Source organism: Peromyscus eremicus, chromosome 5 (assembly GCF_949786415.1).
Source record: "Peromyscus eremicus chromosome 5, PerEre_H2_v1, whole genome shotgun sequence".
In the NCBI taxonomy this organism is placed as follows: domain Eukaryota; kingdom Metazoa; phylum Chordata; class Mammalia; order Rodentia; family Cricetidae; genus Peromyscus; species Peromyscus eremicus.
Genome location: NC_081420.1, coordinates 118,465,504 through 118,493,297, shown reverse-complemented (window position 1 = coordinate 118,493,297; position 27,794 = coordinate 118,465,504). Strand labels below are relative to the sequence as shown.

Genomic DNA, 27,794 nt, shown 5'->3' with positions numbered 1-27,794 from the left:
CAGTGAAGTCTTACTTTTGAAAAATTTTTTTCCTTACACCATCCCAATTCTCCAAACCTTTCCGTTTATATAATGTAGGTGTGAATAAATAATTGAATGGTTTACAGCATTATTTTAAAATATGGAGACTATTACCTAAGGTAATAGAAGGCAGATTAGAATGTTCTGCCATAGTAGTTCAAATATCATGGTTCTTTCTATAAATAGCTCTTTGAAGAGAATGAATTTAGGCGAGGGGCCTTCTCTAAATCTGTCATTATAGGAGAGGCCTGCCTTGCAGTGTTATGTGTATATAGCAGAGACTAAAAATATTTCTTACAAATGTACTTCATTACCAGCAATCTCCCTGATAATCGGAAGATTACAGCTGCCACAGCAAACGTATGATCTTAATTTAATTTAGCATTGACATCATCGGTGTGCTGTCATTTTTGTCTTTTTAATTCCCCGCTCCATTCCCTGGTCAGAGGAGGAAAACACAGAAACCACTATCCCCTCTCTTTCTTCTTCCTTTATGGTTATGTGACCCAACCTATTACACACACGAGGACGCAGGAACTCTCCGAAGACCTCTGTGAAAATCCTTTGTGCACATTTTCTAGGAAAGAATCATTTGAGAGGGTGGGGGCGGGGGTGGGCCGCACATCTGCCTGGTGTGCTTTGCCTCATATGGTGGCACGAAGGGTTATGTACCAGGAGAGGGCCACGTTCGTCTCGTTCTTTTTCCTCCCGTTTCTTTTCCACACACCGCCCTCCCCTGTGGCCCCGCCCCCATTGGCTTTCTGTTTCCTTCCCTATCTGCTTCCATGTCACATTCATCTTTATTTCTTCAAAGTTAACACTGGGGAAATAATTTCGTGAGGTCATCATGATCCCTGGTCAGAAACAGCTCTCCTGTGGTTTATAAGACACTGCTCATGTTAAGACCTGTCCATGGGTCTACATCAACCCTGAAGTCCACGGGTCTACATCAACCCTGAAGTCCACAAAGTTCTAAACTTTGAAAATGCTTTCAACAGTTTTGATTGACAAGTGATGACTGCATTTATTGATAAGCTATAGTGTGATGCTTTGTCCTGAGCATAATTGCGGAGCTCACTTGCCAACTTCCCAACTTGTTATTGTTTTATGGTAATAATGTTCAAAAACAAACAAAAAGAATGTACATAATGTATTTTGATCAATTTTTTTATCTTTGTGTGTGTGTTCCTGTGTGTGAATGGGTACACACATGCACGGCACATGTGTGGAGGTCAGAGGACAGCCCCAGTTTCCAGACCTCACCTCCTCCTCATCTGGAACAGGCCTCTTTTCTCACTGTGTAACATTAAGCTGGCCCATTAAAGGTAACGGAATTTTCTCAAGTTCAGCCCTGAGAAAATTCCTCCCAGAGTCCTGGGAAAGACGCTAAGCCTGGCATGGGTTATCTGAGGGAAAGGAATCTACATACACCATGCTTTTTTGTCCGTTGACTTTATTCCTCTATGACAAAATTCTGTTTATACAGCTTCAGCCCTGTCCTCACATTCAGCTCCTCTCTGTGCCCACTTTTCCTGTCTTCATAGTTTTGGTAAGCTCCTATGTTTTTGACTTCATCTTCGTCCTCCGTTCCTTCATCCTCCATCAGTCCTTCCTGGCTCCTTACTCCTGGCCCTGATAAACTCTACAAGAGATCTGCCTTACCATCTGTAGAACCTCTGTCTTCCTCTCTTTTCTCTGGCCATGAGATTCTGTGTCTAACTCTGGAATTCCGCTCCAGTCCTTACAGCATCTGGTTATGCAAAAAGCCCTATTGTCCTCAGTCAATCTCTCTGTCATGCCCCTAGGCCTGAAGGAAGGGGATGATCTGAGCTTCATCTGTACAAGAAACAAAGCTATGCATCTACAGCCTGCTTGTCTCCTAGGCTCAGTTGGGGAGTTAGTTACCTAGAGCTTTAGCAGGTCTGAGAAGCTGACCCGTTTGCCAAATGGTCTATAGTATATGGGCACACAAGAATTTCATAGCAAGGCGCAGCTGAATATTAAGACTGTATAACACCAAATATTCTGTGATAAATGGCTTCCCATTTGGTGGATCCTTGGTCGGTCAAAGTATAGCTTTAATACACAGCTGAATCTCTATAATATATTCTTGCGGCCTGCAAGAGCCCATGTGCTTCATTGGAGTTCTCTGCCTCCCGTCTTGCTGCAGGAATACACACACACTACCACATCTGGCTTGGCGTGGTGAATACTGAACTTACACACTACCACATCTGGCTTAGCGTGGTAAATACTGCACTTACACACACACTACCACATCTGGCTTGGTGTGGTGAATTCTGCATTACACACACATGCACCACATCTGGCTTTGAGTGGTGTGGGTGCTAGGATCTAAACCCAGGTCCTCACACTTGCACAGCAAGCCGTCCACCTCCTGAGCTGCATCTCTGGCCCTCCCTTGGCAATTTTGGAATATATAGGACATGATCAGTAGCCTTGATTCTCATTTTTTGGCCTCTCAATGAAGCTCCACAGAAACCTTAGGACATTCTTTTGGTCCCATCCTCACAGCTGACAATTCACTGCTTTGACCTGAGGTGACTTCACAGAGCCTACTCTGAGGCATGAGATAGAACCTCTGAATCTTTTTAAATTTGTAAAAAACCTTGTTGAACTGATGCACAAAGACATGTAGGAAGAGACTCTAAGGAGCTTTATTTTGGTCCACGTATTTCTAGATGACATTCTAGAATCTCAAATTAAAGGCTGACTATTAATAGATTTTGTGCCCCAAATAGTTCATTTGCTTTTTTTTTCAATAAAAACTGTCACTGTTGATATGGATTCACAACACGCCCCCACGGTTGGGCATGGTCACGCATGCCCGGCAGGTCCTAGTCACTTCCACCTAGTCATTTCTGGGTCAAAACGTCTCACGTGACCAGGACCCCGTGGCTTTGTGTGGTTGCATAAAGCCTGCAGTGCAACCATGTGATCTACATGCATGTGTGGAATAGCCACATGGGCCTGTGTGTGCAGGCGTGGCACAGCCTTTATAAGCCGGCGCCATGATTCCCGGCCCCACTTCACTCACATGTCTTTCCACAGGCCTGTGTGTGGTGGTATTGTGTTCCCCGAAATATTGTGCACCATAATAAACTTATCTGGGGTCAGAGACAGAACAGCCACAATAATAAACATAGAGGATAGGCAGTGGTAGCACATGCCTTTAATCCTAGCATTCCAGAGGCAGAAATCCATGTGCTGAAGGATACAGCCAAGCATGGTGACTCACGCCTTTAATCCCAGGGAGTGAGGCAGAAAGCAGAAAGATATATAAGGCCTGAGGACCAGAAACTAGAAGCATTTGGCCTGGTTAAGCATTCAGGCTTTTGAGCAGCAGTTCAGCTGAGACCCATTTTGGATGAGGATCAGAGGCTTCCAGTCTGAGGAAACAAGACCAACTGAGGAACTGGCGAGGTGAGGTAGCTATGGCTTGTTCTGGTTCTCTGATCTTCCAGTTCATCCCAATACATGGCTCAGGTTTGATTTTATTAATAAGACTCTTTAAGATTCATGCTACACCTGTGCACCTCTGTCTCTCTACCTTATTTTAATAAAACTCTTGTTAGTGGATTCTGTCGTGTTTCGCAACATTTCCTCGCAGGGTAAGAGCGCCGCAAATAAACCAACAACTGTGGCCCCAGCACTATTTTAAAGGAATCTTACAGTGGTGACTTGTTTGCAACACTGAGAACTTTTGTATATTGCCCACTAGTCCAGACTTTGGACTGATGCAGCTGTGTGAACGAGTAACAATCCAAGGCGGGATTCTTGGGGGCATAAGCTGGGCTTACACAGTGAAGCGCTCTCGTGTTCTTAGTTACCATGTGGCTTCTTCATGGTGGTGGATACGGTCTCCTGGGTGAACACTAACCCAAGTAATCCCTCTTTTTCTTGCTTATCCCTCTGCCCCTTCTGTGAGAAGGGATCTCACTCTGTTTACCAAGCTGGCCTCATACTCTGGGTTCAAGCAATCCTGCCTTGGCCTCCTGAACTGCTGGAACTAGAGGCATATGCCCAGCCTCAAACTCAGAAGAAGATTGAGATGTAGGCCTTAGTTCTTCCATGACTGTTCCATATCCCAGCAAGCAGGCCAGAAGAGCTCTGTATTTAATTTCCTCACTGAAGAAGAAAGCTAAAAGCTGTCACTCAGTTCTTGTGACTCCATACATCATATCATGTAGTCTGCACACTATACAAACAAGTCTTCCTCTGCTTACCAGCCTCCGGGAGCACCCTGGCAGGAGTTCCCTCCCCAAAGGGAAGACAACCAACTTTATCTATGGTATGGAGAGAATTTGGTATTTGTTTTAACAGGTACCCCAGAACCATGAGCCGCATAGGCATGTAAAGCCATGGTTCGTCTTCTGTCAAACAGGGAATCACTGAAGGACACAAGAGCCACACTGGGTATCTTGTGGAGGATCTGGTCTATGACGGGTTTCTCTGCCCCGGGAACAAAAGCTTAGGAGAAGAGCCATGCATGTGGGGGAAATCTAAGAAGAATGCAGAACAGAGGGAGTAAGGAGTTCTTATTAAAGTAAAAAGAAAAAGCCAGGACTTCAAGTAAAAAAATAACATGGAATTATGAACTCTGTGGAAAGTAGAAGTGTTTATATTCATTGCAACAAACTACTGTGATAACCTTAATCCCACTAAGAGGCACCTAAGAGATTAGTAAATCTAGACCTAGGTGTGTGTGAGAGCGTAGCCCGGGTGTGTGTGTGAGAGTGTAGCCTGGGTGTGTGTGAGAGCATAGCCCGTGTGTGTGTGTGTGTGTGTGTGTGTGTGTGTGAGAGAGAGAGAGAGAGAGAGAGAGAGAGAGAGTAGCCTGGGTGTATGTGAGAGGACATCTCTAGAGAGGATGGACTAGCAGGGCCTGACCAACCTTGAACATGAGTGGCACCATCCCACAGACTAAGTAAGGCCTGTAATGGAATAAAAAAGGAGAAAAAAAAGCCCTTTAGTGAAGGCATTCCTTCCTTCTTTCCTGGCCTCCATGATGTGGATTTCTCTGCTCTGCTTACCCCCCTCACCAGGACAGGCACATGCCTCTAAACACATGGCCCCAAACATACTTCTTTGTTTAGCTTGTCTATGGTAGGTATTCTGCTACGCTTGCGAAAGTCTAATGTGACGCCTCATCTGCTTTTAAAAGTAGGTAAGCTGTGATGTACACACAGGTAGTTAGCAAGTGCTGGGCAACTGAAATCAGTGAGAAAAACCAGAGTGGGACTGTTTTTACAAGACACAGCATGTAAGAAGATGCATGGGGTTCTAGCAGCATCTGTGGAAATCTGAATAGACTCGTGTTGTGACTATGTTGGGCACGTATCTATAGCCTGGATGGTTACAATCTACCAGCACAGGTCAGAGAAGTGGGAACAAGGAATCCTTAGCCATGCTGTATCCTTGTGGATGAAGAAGTCTTCTTGCCTTCCAAATGTACAGTCAGTGAAGTCCATGAGCTTGAAGAAAGAGAAATACTTATCTGCTATGCTGTTGTGTCAACTCAACGTCACCAAAGTGGGAAAAGTCAGCTCATGTAGAACCAGTGACTGGTACCATGCAAAGAGTTCTTCCAGCACATTCCATTCCAAATGGTGACTAGTTATAAAATCATATCGTGAAGACCATTTCATTGACCTTATACATTGTGCAGTGTGATGGATCTACATAAGGGAAAAAAAGACACAACCCAACGGCTCTGCGTCATTAGAAAAATTCGAGAACCTTCCAGAAGTCAGAGTTTTCTCTAGGTACTGAAACCTGTTCTAAAACTGTCCCTGTCCCTGTGCAGCCAACCCTATGTTTGGAGGAATGGAAGATAATTTGTAATGAAATTAATGATGAAACAATTTTAGGTATTTGCGAGAATTCTGGAGAAAATACAACAATAATTTGAAGATTCATTAAGAAACTCACATGAAGAGGACATCAATCTACATTTGAAAAGAAGGACAGGGGTGGGTCCAGGACAGCCTGAGCAGCTGTCTTGAAATGAGAGTGAGTGGAACCACTGAAGAAAGAAAGGTTTTGCCAGAGAATGAAGATGCAGCAGTATCCAACAGGAACATCTGCTTAAAGCTTATCTAGTAATAGAGAGTGAGTAATTCCAGTTTTAATTGATAAGATAAGTGAAAACTCCAATCACAGCTTATCAGTTCGATTATGATTATTTGTTGTTGGAGAAGCCGGGCAGGTCACTCATTACAGCTTTTCATCCTATTCCAAGAAAGTAGTGCTAAGGCAGCACTTTATGAGTAAGCTCAGTGTCCGTCTCTCATCTCAGGGCAGCTTGATGAGCTTGGCTGAAGTCCACACGTTCATGACCAAGCCAGAGCCCTGTGTTTCCTGTGGCTTGAAATTGGGTGCACTTGTTCCTGTGTCTAGGGAAAGGACACAAAACATGTTTCTTTTCTCTCCTCACGTATCACTGAGCACGGACAGCTCAAATCAGTGCTACCAGGTCACCCAGGCAATGACCTGAGATTTAAATAAGCCCCTGGTCCTGCTGGCCACCCTTACCACCATTGTTTCTATGGGGAAACAACCCAAAGCAGCCATCATAAAAAAAAAAAAAACACCACCACCACCACCACTCCACCCCCACCCCACCACCACTCCACCCCCACCCCACCACCACTCCACCACCAAAAAAAAAAAAAAAAAAAATCAGGTCTAGGATGTAGCTCACTTGAAATGGGAAGGCTATGCAAAAATGTCAATGCATGCTAATTGTTATTTTTATGCATGTGTGTGTGTTGTATATGTATATGAGGGTTTATGCATGTGGAGACCAGAGGACCACCCCAGGAATGCCATCCACCTCATCAGAGACAAGATCTCTCATTGGCCTGGAGCTCACCAATTATGAAACCAAGTGGCCAGTGACAGTGAGCTCCTCCCTTACCTGCCTCCAGGGTTGGGGTTACAGGTGCATGGCCAAGCAGAGTAAATTGGCGGGGCTTGAACTCAGGTCCACATACTTTTAAGATAAGAACTTTACTGAGAAAGCCACCCCAGTCCCCCAATTCTTTTCAAAATTCACATTTAGTGGTATTTAAAAAATATTTTTCCTTTGACCATTTGCTGCCCTCCCCCACCCGCTCCTTCTTCCTTAGCTGGTTCTGCATCACAGGCAGAAATCCTCCTCAGGAGGCATAGACCAGGCCATGGACAGACTTGTGCTAGCACTAATAAGGCCATGGAGGGCGCTCGTGCAAGCATTAATCAAATCTCCCTCTGAGTGTTCAGCTTTCCTCCAAATACCACAGGTGAGGGCAGGCCCTCTAACAGACTGAGTGCCATGTGTCAAGTCCTTCATCTCCCTGAACCTAGGGTGCAAATGGAAACGAATAAAGCTTACCTTGAAGGAGGAATAGAAGGTTCTATGTGGCGTGGTATTTAAACCAAGGGTTTGGAGTGAAGTCACACCCTGACTTTTCCTTCATGCTTGTATAACCTAGCCTTTCTCAGATGGAGGGACATCTGTCAACATCTGAGAACACTTCCGGTTGTTATAGTCAGGGGAGGATTGCTATCTCCGAGTTACACACCATACACCCCATAACAAAGAATTATCTGGCCTAAAATGTCAGTAGAGCCACTGTTGAGAAACCCTGACTGGCTCCCTTAAACAACTTTCCTGACTGGAAGCTATTCCCTTGGGCAGCTAGCCACACGCTCACCAGAAAGCTCCATAAACGAGCTGTAAGTTGAGTTGAGGTAAGATCTGCCACTCCCACCTGCTAGCCAAGATTGTGTCTTATGGGGCAACAAGGTGAATTTGTCCATCTCAGTGTAACAGCTTCTAATCCCGAGGCATGGCTGTTTTCCCCGTCCAGTTCCTCAGCAGATACACGGTCATCAAGGACATTTGGAGACAGGAAAGAACAAAACTGCCACCATTTAGTCACATTGAAATGCTTCCTTCTGTTTTTTCCCTACAAATCTCAGAGAGCTAGAAGAGTCAGAATAAGCCTGCTTAGATCAAACATCATCCTTAAAGCCATAAAGGACAGCCAGCAGATTGTCTGTAAACAAGACGTTATGAGTCCACTGCCCAGGGCACAGTTTTCACCTTCTTTCTCCATTGATCACCATAAAAAGGCAACACACCTAGAACTTTGTTATACACACCCCAGAGAAGCCCTGGATTGTGCCATTTCATAACAAAAGTTCGGCACTAATCTCAGTTCACTGCTTTGCTTTGAAGAAAAAACAATACAGATTTTTACTGGCATAATAATAAACACAGGAAATGTAAAAAGTCAGGTGTGCCACCGTGAGCTTGCAATCATTGTCAAATCCTTTTGGAAATACATTTCTTCTGATTTCTGGCACGTAAGAACCCTTTAGCCATTTCACAGTTGGCGAGCAGGGAGGATGCTTCTGCGTCATTTGCAGTGTCTGAACCCGATGCAGACAATCAGCTGCAACATTAGTCAAAGAAGTCAGTGGCTAATGACTTCTGACAGGCCCTGCAGTGAGAGGCTGAGGCCAGCCAGGGCATCACCAGCAGCGTCCAGGGGCATCTTCCTGGAGATGAAGAGGGGCATTGTAGGAAATGTGGAGAACGGGGCAGGGTTCACATACACTTTCTGGAAAGGCACAGCTTCTGACACGCAATAAACACAGTCTGAGGGGGCCATCCGAGTGTGTGACTTTGTAATCTTTGCAAAAGTAGCTTCACTCTTCTTTTTTATAGCGCATTGTGTATTCTGAAACTCTCTCCTTCAGTCGGAGGCAGTCGACTTTCCTGCTTCTAACACTGATCATTTGGAGGGTGCATCCTTTGTCCTTGGAAACCATTACTCATCATTGAACCCATCTGCCACACGTTGATGGCTTGTACTGTCTAGCACACAACCCAGAGACTGTGTGATGTGGGGCAGAAAGGACTGAGTGTGAGAAACATGCGCTCTGATTTCTCCTGTCTGCCCAGCTCTCTGTGTGATCTTAAACAAGTAACTTCAGTCTTGCAGATTTTACATCCCAATTCTGGAATATGAAGGCGTTGGAACAAATGGCCTAGAATTCTCCCTTCCAAAAGTATGATTTGGAGTTTCAAACTCTAGGATGATGTGTTTAGTCATTTAAGACATGTTCTACTTGTTTTCTATAATCTAGCTTAAGAATTCCTGATCAGGAAGCAAGATGGCTCAGAGGTTAAAAGTGGGTGCAGCTCTTCAGAGGACCCAAGTTTGGTTCCCAGCACCCACACCAGGTGGCCTGTAACTCCAGTTCTAGGGAATCCAGCAACATCTTCTGGTCTCTACAGGTTCCTACACACACACACACACACACACACACACACACACACACACACACACGCACACACACGCACACACGCACACACAACACACACACAATTAGAAATAAAATGGTACCTGGTCAGGGACTGCAAAGGCGGCTCAGTACTTAAGAACACCTGTTCTTGTGCAATCACGAGGACTAGAATTGAGATTTCAGAACTTGTGTGACAATTTGGGTGCCCTGAAAAGACCTGCAAGTCTAGATCCCAATGTCCTCTTCTGGCTTTCAGGTGGGCACAGGCACACACACACACACACGTGTGTGCAGACAATCATATAGACATGTATACACATAAATAAATGAAATAAATCTTTCAAAATATCCCTGATGGAATTATTTTCTTTTTTAAAAGTTTAAAGAAACAAAACAGTGAATCATTTCTATTCTGTTGAAATCTTTATACTTTCTTCTTATTTGAGGATTCTTGAAAACTTGAAGTGTTTTTAAACCGTCACTACGTTAGAATAGCAGTAAGCAAGAGGTGAGTTTATAATGGTAGCCAGCTAGTCTGAAGAGGTAGTTAATGCATGCTCACTCTTCTTCAGAAATAGCGAGCATTTGCTTTACACCTTGATGAAAGTTTGAAGTCACTCTCTCCAGAAGTGCTGGATAATCCCACAAGTGCTGTAACTTGACAGTATACTTTCAACAGCCTTATAAGGATAGAAATATACCCCAGAAAATTTTCCATGTTTTACCTAAAGCTCCCCCTCTGCAGATGATGCTCAGCCTCAAGACAGAGATGAAACTCCACAGACAAGTAAAAAACAAAGCTTTTCTCAGCCCTGAACTGAAGCATATTGCTCCAAATTGTTACTTTCAAAGTTGCTCATTACATCATTTGTACTATGATGGTAATAACACTACATCTGAACATTTTTACTGTGATTCTCAGTTGTTATTTTGTATCAGAGGTCAGAAGGCACAGGGACGTCTATCAGGTGCAGCCCAATCATAGCGTGAGTTATATTTGCAGTTTCTCAGAAGAAAGTATCTCCCTGCCCTTGACCTCCTGCAGAGGAAACCCATTGGAGGCTTTGTTTTATATTTTGTTCAGAGGCCCTCAACCAAAGGGTAGTCAATTTACGGGCAACTGGCTATCGGTGCTGTAACCTGATGTCAAACTTTCGGCTTGGTGGAAGATTAGAGCGATAACTTAGTTCAATCACATCCTCGTAGGACATTCAGAGTGTTGAGCTGTGAGGCATGGCGGAGGGAGGGGTGTTCAAGGCAAACACATCGAGAGGACAGACTGGCTGCAACCGCTGAAGGGCAATATGAAAACTCAACTCTCCTTTTCCAAGTCTCCCGATCTCAATGGAATCCACTGTTGACTCCTCTTGGGATTCCTAGGAGTGTGGTCTATGCAGAACCACAGGCATTTTCCAATCACCTCTCCTACTTGATATAATGAATGGATTTCGTTCTTGAAATAAAACTGAGAAATACTTGAAGGCAAAATAAGCATCTAGAGCTAAAGTGATAGGCTAATAAATTTAGCATTTTCCCCTTTTTGTTTGTCAGTGAAAAACACTACGAGAAGATTCCAGCCCCAGTGAGAGACACAGAGTGGAAGACACAGGCAAATTCATTATCAGAATGAGACAAGAATGCAAAAGGTTGAGGGGTTCTGTCCCAAGTATTGCTCTAACTAAGAAACCCCAAACTCCACTAGGAAGAAGAGTGAGTATGACAGATGCTGGCCCTGTATCTGTGATGACATCAGAGCTAACACCAGCTCTGTTATTTACGAACGCTGGAGATGGTTGTGACAAGCTGAATCATAGTTAGTGCCAGTCAGATCTAATCAGATTAGATGCACATTGCCACTCACTTGGCTCACGCAGAAATGACAGCATTTACAAGTCGCTGGGATATGCTGGCCCGCGGGCCCTTTACTCCACCATGCAGACCTCTGGTTCTCAATCTCGGTCCTGGTTCCCTTGGCCTCTGGACTTGAGAACCTTCGAGGTCTTGATCCTGAACTGTTGTTTCCTGCTTTTCTCTTGATTTTCCAGAGCTTTCCGACAGGGAACTGCAAGTCTCTGTCCTAGCTGAGCTCTCTTCACACTGTCCCATGCATCTAAGTATAATCATTGAGTCGGAGTCACGTGGACAAAACTCTTTCTGCCTCGTTCTCCATTGCACTCTTAATTCCTAGTCATGTTAGCTTTGAATGTTGTTGAGTAGATATGGTAGAACCGGAGCAAAGTATCAAGAGTGAAGTACCTACTGAGACACTAATGTGGTTTGATACGATGTGGTATGTATTGCCTTAGGTCCCCGGCAATAAAGAATAATCATGACACTTCACACTCAGGGCCAATGGAAAGTGTGTGAACATTTTCAATTTGTAACCAGCCTGGAGAGCTGGAGCATCAGCAAGTGAATTTAAAAGGACACACATGAATTTCCAAATGACATGAGACCTCCCTATCTAAATGTATGATTGTTTTGTCCAGACATCTTCTCAGACAAACAGATGTTTCCCGTCAGGCCCCAGGATACTAAGGCCAGAGAAGAGCTGGAGCTCTTCAAGAACAGTGGGGACAACCTGGCCTTATCTGTGGAATTAATACCAGGCCTCTCCTCCTCTATTTTGCCGATGAATAATGAAGACAAACACAGAACTCTCTTCATAGGTAACAAAACAAGTCTGAGGTGTATGCTGCAGAGAACCCGTGACAAGCGAGCAGCCCCGTGTCCCTCCTCCTCTCACCGGCAGCTCATTCCTCCCCCTGGATGCCTTCAATGGAACCACATCGGGCTCACAGGAAAGGTTCTGAATGTTCTACATTTGTCAGAAGGCTTTAACAAGCACTGATACTACAAAGGTTTCCATATTCTTGCATGAACCTATTACCAGGAGATTTCTCTCTCTCCTCTGGTGGGAAGCCATCATCTATCCATAATCCCTCTCATGGAAGGCAGAATTCAATAAAATTCATTCTCATTTCCCATTCTAAGAAATCCACAGGAGTCTTGTGAAGCGTTTTAGTATCTGCTCTGTGGACAGTGCAATGTTCCCCCCACCACAAGCCATTATTCTGGTAAACTCAGTAAATATTAATTTATGTTTGCAATGTCATGCTTCCCTGTCGGAATGTAAGAACCCAATCCTTTCAAATAAGGCATGGTAGAAAGGCTTCAGCTGACTGCTTCAAGGAGGCTTCATCTATGACCCTTCCTCAGTGGCAGGAAAGACAAGGAAGCAATTTATGAACCATTTCCATTCTGACGAGAAATGTGATGCCACCAAGAGCTTTTATCAAGTAGGTTATAACAACTAGTGATAAGTGTAAATAATAAATGGTTGGACTCCTAGGGGACATGGTGGCAACAGGAAGCCGTTTTGGGTATTGCTGATGGGGTGCTAGTAGTCTTGGAATTCCCTGGCTCCTCAGTAGAGTTTGGCCTGACAATAAACAACAGTTTAGTACCTTATCTGATCTTAGCCAGGAGGGGAGTGGCGCAGCAAGGTTTTGCAGATGTTCACATCCAATAATCTATCCATAATTGATGAAACAGGGAGGTCAGATGTAATGGCTGCTCCTATCCCGTCAGCAAATAAATGGGTATTGACAAAACAAGCCAGCGTGGCACAGAGCGCTGAGCGATGACAGGCGGGAGATGGCATGGGGACAGAGGCAGGGGAAGCACAGGGCTCTCCATTGGAGGAATTTCTCTGCAAGCGTATGATGGAAGGACGGCTCCAACACACAAGCAGATGCAAGAGGCTTATCCAGGGCCATGGACAAGGCTGTTGGAGTACAAAGAAAAAAAGATGAAGGCAAGCAGAGACGGAGACAAGGAGGAGGGGCCTGAGATAAGGCCGGGCTGGGTGAGTGCAGATGCATGAACAGTTCGGAATGCCTTGGAATGCTTGCACTGCGATCCAGATGTCTGAGTTGCCTTTATTGCACAGCGTATGTGTCTCCTCTCGTCTGCCTGACTGTCACACTGAGCAAGCTAGGTGAATCCAAGTCAGCGCGAATGCTGCATGGGACACTTGGGGACCCAAACCCTCCTGCTGCTAAGGGGCATTCATGGATAGATATCCATTTATACTGTGACCCTCCACTATGACTTTAAAAATCTATGAAAATCACTTTTGCTATTTTAGGAATATTTTCAGATAAGCTCAAGGTACCGAATCACAAAGTTAGAAAATTTGCTTGAAACTGGAAGGAACCTGAAATACACACTGCTTAAAATCAAATTTACTGCAAAGGGGTGAGTGTGAGGCAAGGATTTTTTAAAAATAATAAAAGTCAAACACTGTATTTTATTCACCTCAACTTATGCAAAGAGAATAATAAAGCCTTAATCGAGTGTACTTTTACTGACTGAATAAAATTCAAGATATTTAAACATAAACAAGCAGCGGCACTCCTAGACTTCCATTCCAAAGCCAAAGAATAAGTTTGCACAGTTTATTGTGTAATATTATACAATGAAGAATGGTGGGATGAAACGATGGTTATTATTGCTATAGTTGGTCATAAAGATGCATCGGACACAGAAGTTTTAAATATTAATATTCCCACAAATTACTTAAATCAATTTAGCACTCTTTAGTGGTTTGTTTAGAAGAGCAATTTATTTTATTCTTTGCAACCAATGCCTTTGATCAATTTTGGAATAACATTCAAGCTGAAAACACAGTGGGAAGCAAGTAGCTCACTAGCACCCTAGCTCTGGGCTTTACAGCCCACACTAAGAACTGCTGTTGTAGCTGGCATTTCCAAGTTGCTTCTCAACACAAAAGCACCGAGAAGCAGACAGCTCAGAGGGATCCTGTGATCTGTGATGGAGTACTTGTTGGTAGCCTTTCCTCCACCCGCCCCGGCCAAACCCCCATCTCACACCTTCGGACCTTCTTACAGAAGCTTGGCATTCCACAGCTTGCCACAGATCATATTCTGAACTTTAACCTTTGTTCACATGACTGGTCCTTGGCTCAGTCCTGCCTTCCTGAGAGATATATGCCTGTGTGAAGGAGTCTCACCTTGAGCCCCGTGCCCCACGTGGCTTAGGGGCTGCCACTGGCTGATGACAGTTGTTACATTGACCAAAGCCTACATTTACAGTGTTTTTCTGTTCATTGTGTGTTTGATCTTCACAAAGCCTTGAAATAAATATTAATATTCCCAATGTGCAATCAGGAGCAACCAAGTAGAGTGTCTCATTGTGAGATGTACGGTGAGCAGGGAGGGGAAGGGTTGAGCTGCCTGTACTGAAGGTCAGAGCCAGCGGTTTCAGGCTCGGCACTCGGCTTGCTGCTGGGCCATCCTGAACAGTACTGTGCTGACCTCCACTGTCACTTAGAACTGCCATCCGGTGCCATTGTGACAGCCACGGCAGCCCCAAATCTCCTGATGCTCTAAATGTTAGCCTCCTGCTTTCTGGCCACTGTTTGGCCTACCACCTGCTGCCATTTTATCAGCACTGTTACTTATAACCACTAAGAATGGCCAACCCCGAGAACTCGTATGTCATTCATTTGCTTATAGCCAACATCTTTTACTTTCATTAAATACTATTATTAGATTATGTCTATTTTTTTTTAAGACTGGGTATCATGTATCCCAGGCTTGAACTGAACTCTCTATGTAGCTGGGGGTAACCCTGAAGTTGTGATTATCCTGCCTCCACCTCCCGAATGTGTACACCACCACACAGGTTGCTGGGGGTCAAACCTAGCACATTATACACTTTAGGCAAGATCTCTACCAACTGAACTGTACTGCCAGCCCCATTATATATATTTATTTATTTATCATGGCCTCCACGGTCCTCTGTGTACCCATTCTTAATCTTTCTAACCACCTCCTACGCTCCTCCTTGGGCTTTGCTGGGACCCCTTTAGCACCAAGCTGCTAGAAGCCCTGACACCCAGGACTGTAAACTTGCCCGTTCCCTCGGCCTGGGCCACTGCATGGTTGTCTCTTAACTGCTCCCAGGCAATGCTCATGTGTCAGCTTCTCCAGGAGGCCTTCTTTCTTCATCTGTTTAAAATTCCCTCAATTCAACCACTCTCCCAGTATACAAGCACCATTCCTTTGGATGGTGGGTATCTCCCACTCTGTTTTTCTAGGGTTTGTCATCATCTAATATAATCCACTTGCTTATTCTGCTCAATCTTCATTATCTCTTTCCCATGGAATAGAAGTTCCACGAGGGAAAAGATTTCCTGCCTCTTTTGTTGCTAGTATATCCCAAACAGTGTGGCCACAGGCATTCAAAACCATGTGCAGGATGAAGAACAAAGATGTTGTCAAGTCAACACAGTAACCATTTCAGTCTCCTGAAAACATCAGGCACAGCATTTTCAGTTCTTCAATGTGGGGACACTGAGGCACATAGCCATGAAGATACTGGGCCACAGTCACACAACTGGAAAGTGGTCATGTGGAAGGAGGGATCTTTTAGCTTAGAGTAGAAAAAAGCTGAGGCAGGGTAGGAACTTTACAGGCAAGGGCTTAATTTCAGCTCTAACTGCAGAGAGCTGGCATGGATCAAGAGACAACAGGACTGGAACAGCTCATCTGGTGGGAGACTAGCTGTACACGCATAAAAACTGAGTTTGGATTGCCAACTACTATGTAAAAGCCCAGCACACAGCAAGCATCTGCAAGTCTACTGTTAAGTCAGGGCAAGATATCCAGGGCTTGCTGGCCAGTCAGTCTACCCACATTGGTGAGCTCCAGTTTCAGTGAGAGAGCCTATATCTCAAAAAATAAGATGGAAAATGATTGGGGTTGATGTCTGGCTTCCACAGACAAATGCATCCCCCCACATATGAACACACAAAAACATGTACACACACACACACACACACACACACAAAGAGAGAGAGAGAGAGAGAGGGGAGAGTTATTAGGCTTGTCCATAAACAAAAGTAAAAACAGTGGTAGGCTAGCATCTAGTAATTCCCAATAGTCATTTATATGACATTTTCTAAGACATTTCTTCCTAATGCAAGACACAGAGTGGTAACCTGTTTGTCCTTGGAGACATGATGCTATCCTAGACATCATGGAAGTCTGGGTCTAACAGTGTGAGAAATGGGTAATTCAACGTGTACTTTTTAAAAAGGAAGGGACACCTGCCCATCCATTTAATGGATGGCAGGTTGTGGGTTAAGGTCCAAGAATTCATTCATCTCTTGCTCCATGGTGGCCACTCATCATGGAAGTGATGACCATATTCAACTCCGGCTCTCTCTCCCACCTTGCTGCCAAGATGGTGCCTGATGCTGCTACTGTGAGGCTAGGCTCAGAATTCTGGATCTTTCTGATACAATCTGTCTTGTTGTCAACCAAGCAAGACTATAACAACGGTGTTATGCAAACAGTGCCATTTAGGGGACAGAACAGGACTGGGCCAAAGAGCTCTGTGACACACCAGACCCAGAATGCCAGATGACTGAGTCTCAATTTGAAAGTTTTTCTGATACTTTAAAAACCAATTTTGAAGACGGCAATGACTACAGAGATGGTACAATGCTATTCCCATGTCATCTATTACAGCAAACAATTAAAAAGTAATTTTAGCTTTGAAATCTTGTGACAGATATTAATGTTTATTTACACAATGTTTTTAAAGGAAAACATTGATTTTTAATATCTATGGTATTATAAACATATAAAATGTACATAATAAACACCCGCTCTACTGTAAGCTAATATAAGCTCATAGGGAAAATGAATATGTTTAATTAAATTTGGGAAAAACGTATAGTTAAATCATTTGTGGTACAATAATAACGACCAATAAACCATTATCTCCTTACTGTTCCACTGGAATTTCATCAAGGCACTTTATTAATAAATATCATGTTCATTTTACAAAGCAGGGAGGATCTTTACAAAGCAAAGTCGTCCAGGATCTCAGAAGTCAGCAGAAGCAGGAATACCACAGTCCACATGCTGCCCAGCAAGGTCGTCCTTGAGTTGTTGCTTGGTGCTAGGCAGCACTCATCACACATGCCCAGTGCTTTTCATTGCTACTTCATTTCCTCTTCACCACCACTTCCAGGTGAGCCGGGCAATGGTATAGCGTTCATGCTGTGGGAGAGGAAACTGAGGCACAAGGGAGGTTTAGAAGTGCTGGGACCAGCATTCTAAGTGCTCTGACTCCAGGGACCAACCTCTGAACTGCTACCTCCTTCTGTGGTGACAGCTGAGGTGGCAATGTGGAAATTAAGAGCACGGGAGGACCTGTCCTTCTCCTCCTAGTTCTGTTTATTGAAACTTGCCAACACTGTCTTCTCCGAGAGAGCTTTTCAACTGCAAGTCTCACAACTAGCACTTTTAGTAACGCCATCCCTTGTATGTAACGAGTTGCTTGCATCCAAAGCGAGGAGAGCCAGCTGGGTTGTAGCAATATGCCGAAGACATCACTTTTGAAAAAGACTTGGACTACTTCTCTGTCTCGGATTTGTATTAACTCAAAGGCACACAGAAGTACTGACAGAAAACAAAAGAAAACAAACAAAAACCTGAAGAGAATCCAAGACAGACTGAGCTGGAAGAAGACTCCACTGGAGCTCCATTTCCTCCTTGGGGAGAGGAAGAAGGAGGTGAGAAACAGGAAGTGAGCATGCCATTACTACACCCCTCTGCTTCCTGGGTCCGTTCTCATGCTTCCCTAATCTGTGTATTGATTCTCAGCGGGCCCATCCGGCTGCACAGGGGTTTCTGTTTTAAGTTTCAAGTGTTATTGGATAATAATTCCTCCTGGGCAGTAATAACAAGATGTTATTCCACAGCAGTAAATCGTTCAGTAAGGAGAACAGATGAGGAGTTTATTAAAAATTTATACGGGATCTAGAGAGATGGCTCAGTGGTTAAGAGTACTGGCTACTTTTTCAGGGGACTTGGGTTTGGTTCCCAGCATCCACGTGGTAACTCACAACCATCTGCAACTCCATCCAGTTCACGGGGCTCTGGTGTCCTTTTCGGTCACCAGGAATGCCCATGGTGCACATACACACATACATGCAGCCTCAAAAATAACACACATAAAATAAATCTAAACAATCTCTAATGTGCAATTTGTGATGAGACTCAACAAACCGTTTAGAGATGATGCTAGCGCCACCTCCGCCAGTGCGCAGGAGCAGCTGACACCAGCTGGAGGCAGGGGCTGCAGCCGGCTGTGTGCTTGCTGGCCGAGCGGGCATGGGCAGGAGTCTGAGCCTTCCTCTCCTTACCATCTCTCCAGCAGCCCCTGCCCCCAAACAGCCCCATTTCTCTGACGTCCTAGGTCCCACCTGAAATCATCTTCAGATTTCTTTTATTGCTAGCTAAGCACTTAATAATTTTCTTTAATGCTTTGGGCTGAGATGAGCTGTTACAATAACTAAGAGCTATGCCCAGTGGCACACTGAAGAATCGAGCTATAGGCAGTCCACATAAACCTATTCAAAGCATCAACTAAGACCGTTGCATTTCAGTGGAATGCAAAGGAATAATAGCTTACTTTTTACATAGCTTTTTGTTTTTTAAAATATAAAATCAATATGTTAATTGTGTAAATGTGGAGAATATGCATCTCATTGTCTTTTCCCCAATAGAAAATTAAAGTCATTTGTTATTTCCACCAATTATCATTGAAAACAACTTGATGGTTCTAGTATTTTCTATGTATTTATAGAGTATGTATATACGTGCTTGCATATATACATATGTAAACAGGGTTGTAATGTACAGTGTTTTGTAACCTAATTCTTTACTTCCATATATCAATAATATTTCTATGTTATAAACGTTTATTGTTTAATTCCTCTTGTCTGGGAAGAGTGCTCAGCAGTGCTTTGAACAATCTGTTGTTGTTTTACATTTATTTTGTTTATGGATTTTTCCCATGACAAATAGTGCTTATAAAATTGTATATAATGGTCACAGCTAAATCTCTGTATATATTAGTCATGCAGGTGATATCATGGCTAAATATTTGTGTGTTTTAACACTTATTTCCTTCAGAAAAATTCTGAAATAAGTATTCCTGAGTCAAAAGATGTACAAATTTGTACACCTCCTTTAAAAAAAAGCTAGTATTTATTGACTGTTTACTAAGTGATAGAAGTGTTATCTCTTTAGCTTGGTTAGTCATGAGGTAACCGTCTCTCTGTTTTACAGGTACAGAGAATGTACTAGAACTCAAGCCCAGCAGCCTGTCTGTTCCTCTCCAGAATCTCGGCAGCTGTGGGCTGCTCTGGTCACGCCTTAGGCTTTCCCTAGCTCATGGCCGTGGTCATAGCAACCTAGAATTCCAGAGATGACTGCTGTAGATTCTTCCCAGTGACTGGTGAACACTGGTGGAGAGGAGCACCAGCTTCTTCGTCTCTCTGGGCTTCCTTTGTGCGTGGCGGCAAGTGTGTGGAAAGTCCTTGTGTAGCCTTCTTTCTTGTGCCTAATTCTCCTGCATATAGAATCCCTTCTAGTTCAACCACGTGAACTCAGATCTGTGTCTCAAGGTTGGCTCCCAGGGAAGCTCAAACCTAGTCCTGTAGGTGTCAGTTTCGTAGTGCATAAATGCTCTCACCGACCATGGCCCATAACTAACACAGAAACTCAAAGCATGTCCTGTACCACCTCATAAAATATCTAAAAATACAGATTTGAGTAAGAATGATTGGACACATTCAGGTTGCAATCAAAAGTAGTCCTGACTAGGCTGTTCTGTGTTCTTTATTGTGAGGAGTCAAGTTGAGTTAACCACAAGTCTTAGCCCAAGCCACAGTTTAAACATCCATCTTTGTCTGTCTCTTAATTTTATGTTCATCTTTCCTCCCCATTCTCATTCCTCTCACTGGCCCATTGGCCCTCATGTCCCCAAGAATCTTCTGGGTAGATATACCAGCAGAGGAGGAACAGCACGTAGAACATCCCTCCCATCATTCTCAGCATGTGGGTACCAGCAGACACTAACTGCACTCACCGCTCTCTCAGATCCTCACCAACCATTGATTCTACTTACATTTCTGATTTTGTGCCTCTAAGTCATGATTTTATGCAAAATAATATTAAGCTCCTTCCTTGAAATGCTCACAAATGAAAGCTACAATCTATGTCTCCACGATCAGCTCCCTGCCTGCCATTCAGGGACAGGACACTGTTCTGTGATTAAATGAGTTCACTACTTTCTTTTCCTTTTTTGACTATCCTCGGCTGCCATCATCAAAATACACACACACAAAGAAAACCAATAATATGTTTAGGAGAAAAATAAAAGCTCAGTCTTAAACAAGTACATTTTATTAGTTACTAATTAAAATTATGTGCTTATGAATGTAGAAAGTCTAAGGTATTGGATAAAATAAATTTTTACAAATCTACGAATTAAGTATTAGGAGTAAAGAATGGATGTTCCATTCAAATCTTAATATAAATTATTTTTATCGAGCACTAATTATTCTGAATATCTAAACTCAATATTGCTATTAAGTGAAAAACAACCAATTTCCTATGTTCAGATTCATTTGAGAATACTTTACATATTTTCCTTGTGTTGTGAATCCAATTTTGGTCTCATGAGGGTAGACAAGTAATTCACCTCTGAGCTTTACCCTAACTCTGGATAACCGTTGACACTGGAGGGTGGAGAGTTCGAGGCCAGACTGGCTATGTGGCCAGCTCCAAGCCAGCCTCTTCTGCACAGCAAGAGCAAGACCCTGTGTTAAAAGAAATGTTCATCGCTTTTCTCTGTCGTCACTTCTTGTCTTGAGGAAATATACACGATCTGTCCAACTCTACAATGGCGAAGCACAAGCCATCCATATTTCTCCTCACCCATCTGCTCGTAAGCATCCGCGGTTCCTCCAGGTGTGGTGCCTCTTCGTCTGCAGCCCTTAGATCAGTGTGCACTGACAGCTGTGCCTTTACCTCCGGGTCTGCCACACAGTCTGTGTGGTGATGAACTATGCAGGTTGCTTTCTTGCTGCAGAGCACATTGTCACGTGCGAGCCCTGGAACTTTAAGGAGTGTACGTGCACTACGCTCCATGTGGCACTGCTCAGAACTCGTGGGTAGAGAATTGAAGTTCTTTGTTTTTTAGAGACAGATAAAAAGATTACCCATACATTCATCTGCTCTCGAAATTAATATCAGAATCTTTTTATACCATTTTGTAAAGTGGGGCTGACTGGAAGCTAAAAACTCAAAAACTCTGTAAAGACCCTGTAGCAGCAATTTTTAAAAAATGAATATGTAAGATAATCACAAAGTATCGGCTAGTGTGGTGTTTTAGATATCAAGGGAATCTAAAACTAGGTTTCTATTAAAAACGCAATGTATGCTATTACCAGGAAATGGATTTTTATTGTAATTTAGGCCATAAACTTTTCTGACATAAAACATTGCACAATTTTGATGGAAATTTGAGTTTTTAGTTTACTAATTCCTATTTCTAAAGTTCAGTTTCTCAGGATCCTCAGAGATGGCCCAGGGGAGAAAGTGCTCACTGCCCAAGCATGCAAATGGACTGGACTTTAGGACCCAGCACACAAGCAAAAAGTCAGACATGGACGCACTGTCAGAGATGGGCAGACCCGGAGGCCTCCTGGCTGGCTAGTCAGGCAGAATTAGGGAAAGCCAGGCTCAGTGAAAGGCTGTGTCTCAGAAACTAAGTTGGTGAACTATAGAGAAAGACACTTATCACCAGCTTCAAGCTTCCATATGCACACTCACAGGTACCTGCACACACAAATGGACACACACACACATACACACAAATAAATAATTAATAATTAATACAAATTTTCATTTTCTCCTTGGAGCTTGACTTGTTACTTACTCAACGTTTTCATCATTTAGATTACAGATACGGCCTTTTGTGTATTGCTCAGTTTAAAAGAAGGCAAAGACAGCAGGCTGAGAGAAGAGGATTACTGGATTGCTACAAGTCTCAGGCCAGGCAAGTCTGGAATACAGAGTGAGAACTTACCCTCTTTTAGGTCTCAAACCCAGGACCAGTTTCCCTGAGCACCTGTGGCTCCCCCCAGCTCTCCCAGCATCACTGGGCACCTGTGGCTCCTCCCAGTACTTTTCACCCCACCTCCACCCTAAATCCCTCCCTCCCAGGGGCGGGGCTTCTACTTCCCTTCCCCCAGTCTGACCCCTATATAACTCTGCCATTTTGGCTACTCCAGTCTCTTGGCCTGTTGGCCCAGGGCCACCTCTCCACCTGCTTCTCCTCTCTTGCCCTCCCTCCCCATCTCTCCTCTCATGGTCTGGTTTAGTCTGTTGGCCACGTTCAGCCTGGACTCTTCCCTCTGCTCCCTTTCTCCCTTGTATCTACAGTGAAAGTCTCTCTTCTCCGTACTTCAGGAGTAGTCATGCCCTCCTTTTGTTTCATTTTTTTTTATTCGCCTCCAAAAACATAAAATAAAAGCCAAGAAAAAGAAAACAAAAAATGCACACATTACTTTCTAAAACTATTCCAGTATTGAAAACCACTATGGAATTTTATTCAAGTAAAAAAGTTCCAAGGGTTATACAGCTCATTAATTGGGAAATTAAAAATCCTATGATTTGATATGATTTATTCTTCTGTGCTTATAGAAACCTCAGTAATTACTATAAAATTACCTGATTTAATGTTTCAGGAAGGTTATAACTTAGATACAAAGACAAGAAGAACAAAATTATTCATAAAACAATTGCTTCTCCATTCTCCAAATTACTAAGACAGATTTTTCTATACTCCTTAAAAAGCCATTTTCTACGCAAGGCTGACTACCCAGAAGGCAGTGTACTCGAACACTGAGCTCACATTTGCGATCACTGCCAAGTCATTTTGAACCATGTTCTTCCCAGGTGGTTTGAAAATGAACCCATTTTATAAATGAGGAAGTTCCACTGCTTTCTCTCTACACCACTTTCTGCAAGTCCTTTCTTAGGCTTGATCCTGGGTGTTCTGGACGTTTCTCTACTGAGTACCACATAGGAAGTGAAAGTGGAGTGCTGTTGGCATGCTGGCAGGTGTGTGTGTGTGTGTGTGTGTGTGTGTGTGTGTGTGTGTGTGTGTGTGTGTGTGTTTCAGCAGGTGTCTTGCCAAACAAAGGTCGGCACAGCAATACCTGGTGGAACTAGGGTCTGTAAGAGCTGTTCCTCGCAGAGTTCTCAAGGGGACTGTCTGAGGCTGGAGCAGGGGAGAGAAATTCAACAAAGGATTAATGTGCTGAAAGCTTTGCTCTCAAGTAAGAGAATGGCTGCTGGGACCCGAGCTCACACAGGCACAGCCTCAAGCTGCAAGGTGAGTCTGAGTTCTCTTGTTTCTCAAGCGTTGGGAAAGGATTCCTAATGATAAGTAAAGACACATTCTGTTTCATGGGTAGTGAAAGGTATTATATTTAATTAAAGACCTGGCTCAAATCCTTTTTGGGGGATGCCTTTTTTTTCTCAAAGAAAAATGATAGCCGGGCAGTGGTGGTGCACGCCTTTAATCCTAGCACTCGGGAGGCAGAGGCAGGTGGATCTCTGTGAGTTCGAGGCCAGCCTGGTCTACAGAGTGAGATCCAGGAAAGGCGCAAAGCTACACAGAGAAACCCTGTCTTGAAAAACCAAAAAAAAAAAAAAAAAGAAAGAAAAATGATATAAACAGTTTTCTATAAGATGTTGCCTTATTTTCATTATAAAAATGAATGTCAAGTAAAAAAGACAAATTTAAGTATTGTGTAAATGCATATATGAGAAGATTAATAAATGGTAGTTAAGAGAAAAATAAGATTAGGGATGGTGTGATAGCTCAGTGTGTAAGGACACTTGCCACCAAGGCTGACCGTTTGAGGTCATCCCTGGGAGCCACATAGTGGAAGAAGAGAACTCACTCCTTCAAGTTGTCCTTTGACTTCCACACTCGTGCAATGTATACACACACACACACACACACACACTCACACACACACACACACAGAGAGAGAGAGAGAGAGAGAGAGAGAGAGAGAGAGAGAGAGAGAGAGAGAGAGAGAGTACTTTTTAAAAGAAAGGAGTTTTCATGACAGACAAAGGCACAAAGTGTCTCAGTAGGAACTTTGCTCTATGTGTGTTGCTCCAGAATCTGCCAGGGTATGCATGCCAGCTAGATTAGGAAGAGCTCACTCCTCTGTACTTCAAAGGGAACTCTACACGGAAAGAAAGTAAGCAGGAACAATTATTAAGAGTTATTTCCTCATCCCCCAGTTTCCTATCAGTGAAGGATTATGGAAAGAATACACCATTCTTTGTGAGGAATGGCTTTTATAGATATCTTGCATCTGTTAGGTTGAAAGGATAAATAAAATTTCACTATAGTTACTTAATGAAACCCTAAGAATGCTTTATAAATATGACTAATGTCATCTATTGTTAATGGATATATATCAAGCAAGTTGAGGTTGCCAGGATATTAATGTCAGTGTTTCTTTCTGACATATAGTATTTACTTGTGTTCTTTCTATGTGATGCTGCTGAGTAATGACAGAGATGTAGGTCAGCCATGCATGCAAGTTCAAAGCTTTGTTGGATGCTTTCTACAACATCACAAAGATGCTAATGTATTAAACATTGAAATGGCTACATTGGGCATATGGAATAACTAAATAATAGTATGTGTGATGAATCCTGTTGTATAAAAGCAAATGAAATAGCAATCTGATGAATTTTGCTTTCCTTGTACATATTTTTTTAAAAAATGACTTTATTTCATTGTATTTGTGATTTGTGTGTGTATGTGTTTGTGCACATGAGTATAGGCCAGAAGAAGACGTCCAATCCTCTGGAGTTGGAGTTACAGGGTGGCTGTGGGTCACTCAGTGGGGTGCTGGGAACCAGACTCAGGTCCCCTGGAAGCACCACAAACATTCTCAACCACAGAGCTATCTCTCTAGCCCCTTGTAGAAGTTATGATTAAACTATATTATTGGTGAATAATGGAAACCGGATTTTTCACAGGATGAACAACTGAATAAAGTTGGTTTCTGGGAACCATTAAGGAGAATGAGGTATTAGGAAGGAGGGAACCGCACAGCCAGAGAAAAGGCTGAGGAGACACTTCCTTTCCTTAGGGTTGCGGTATGATCAGGACTTCTCACTGAACTGTAAAGGTGGAAAGCCTTACACAGTAAGACAGAACAAACATGCTACCTGGGGTATCCCCTCTTATACTGGCACTCTTGCTATCATGGGGACCCCACCCTCGTGACTTCATCTAAGTCTAATTACCTCCCAAAGCCCTCACCGTCAAATCCTATCAGCATATGACTTTGGGGGTAAAATCACTAACAAATGAATTGTAGGGACACATCTAAACCACACCACCAGTAATGCTTCATCACTAAACTTGAATTCTTATTCTTGCCAACAAATTCTTTTGTTAAATATATTGACAATTTATTAAGAAATGTTTTTAAATAGAGGCGCATTAACACAAATTTAAAATGTCTCTTTCTGGTCAATAGAACTATTGAGTAGGAATGTTTCTTTTAAAAGACATGGCAGAATCATTAAATGGATAACTAGCATTGTTGGAAGGGAGAAATGTGTGAGAGGTTGAGTCCAGAGAGAGGAAAAATACTGAAAATTTGATGATATCTTGGTTTATATACTTAAGACACAAGTGACTGGATAAAAAGCTATAGCTCTAGCAGCACCAACAACAGACATCTCTAGGGGTTCCAAGACTGCTGACGGGGCAGTCTCACTCCTGCCCACAGCCACACAGGACAGACCCACTGACACTGCTTTAAAGCATGAAGATAACACTGAGATGTTATTGATGACACTGTCAGCGGACGATTAGGAAAGGACTTCAAAGAGAGAGGACAGGGGCGAGGGTTGCCTGTTTTCCTCACATAAATGGAATCTAGCTATCAATCATCTGTCACCTACCTATCATTATCACCTATTATCCATCATCTATCTATCTGTCTATGAATGGCATGAAAGAGTTAGGGGACAATTTCAGAGGAAGGGAGACAGTAGGAATGGAGAGAGTAGAAGGAAATAAATGTAAGCAAGGTACAGTGATGCCCGTGTATGACGTCATCTAACCCTCTGCTGTACAGTGATGCCTGTGTATGACGTCATCTAACCCGCTGTTGTACAGCGATGCCCGTGTATGACGTCATCTAACCCGCTGTTTTAACAGCGATGCCCGTGTATGACGTCATCTAACCCGCTGTTGTACAGCGATGCCCGTGTATGACGTCATCTAACCCGCTGTTGTACAGCGATGCCCTGTATGACATCATTTAACCCGCTGTTGGGTATGCTGACTGTTCTGGTTAGTTCTAACTGTCAACTTGACTCAACCTAGACTCACTTGAGGAGAGAGTCTTAAAGAGGAAATAGCCAGATCGGATTAGCTTGTGGGTACGTCTGTGGGGATTGTCTTGATCACCCTGGGATATGGGAAGACCCAGGCTAGGGCAGCACCATTTCACGGGCTGGGCAGGACTGTGTAAGAGAAAAAAAGCTGGAGTGCTATGAAAGCAAGCAGAAACGACCCAGGTTTTCATTCTCTCTGCCCTTGCTTGTGCATGCGACTCTTGGAGCTCCTGTCTGGGCTTCCCTCGATAGTGAACTGGAACCTGGGATTGCAAGCCAAACAAACCCTTTCTCCTGCATGTCACTTTCTCTCAGGATATTTTATAACACCATCAGCAATGAAGCTAGGACACTAAGAATTTAAAACAACAATCAAAGAACCTTTTTAAAAAAATATTATTTGCTTTGCGATTAGGTGACTATTTCCATCTCCGATTAATTAGGAAATCACCTTGCATATTTAATTGTGTCCAGTCATTGTGTTTCTTGTGTATCCAGTAAATACAGAAGGTACTGTCTGTTGCAGACTTCCTAGCAGACCAAGTGGACACTCACTCAGAACTTTATGTAGAGAAAATCTTCTCATTCCCTTAGGAGTAGTTCCATGGAGCTGACATGATGAAGGATGTCCTTTTGAAGCTTTGAAGGGCAGAAGTCTGAAATCAGGTGTCGTGCAGCATCATGACACCACTGATAACTCTGGGAGGGGATGCTTGCCTGCCTCTTACCCCTCTGATGGGAGGGGATGCTTGCCTGCCTCTACTCCTCTGTTGACTCTGGGAGGGGATGCTTGCCTGCCTCTACTCCTCTGTTGACTCTGGGAGGGGATGCTTGCCTGCCTCTTACCCCTCTGGTGACTCTGGGAGGGGATGCTTGCCTGCCTCTTACCCCTCTGTTGACTCTGGGAGGGGATGCTTGCCTGCCTCTTACCCCTCTGTTGACTCTGGGAGGGGATGCTTGCCTGCCTCTTACCCCTCTGGTGACTCTGGGAGGGGATGCTTGCCTGCCTCTTACCCCTCTGTTGGTCCCAGGTGTTTCTTGACTTGGGTTTACATTGCTACCATCTCAGCCTTCATCCTCACATGGTCTTTTTCTCTCTGTACTGTCTTTTGTTCT

The 27,794-nt window shown here is 43.5% G+C and overlaps 1 protein-coding gene across 1 annotated transcript in view; it reads right to left on the bottom strand.

Annotated features, from left to right (window-relative positions):
* The window catches only part of Ttc29 (tetratricopeptide repeat domain 29), a 203,908-nt gene that overhangs the window by 87,733 nt on the left and 88,381 nt on the right, over positions 1 to 27,794 (bottom strand). The gene's annotated exons all lie outside the window — the stretch shown is intronic.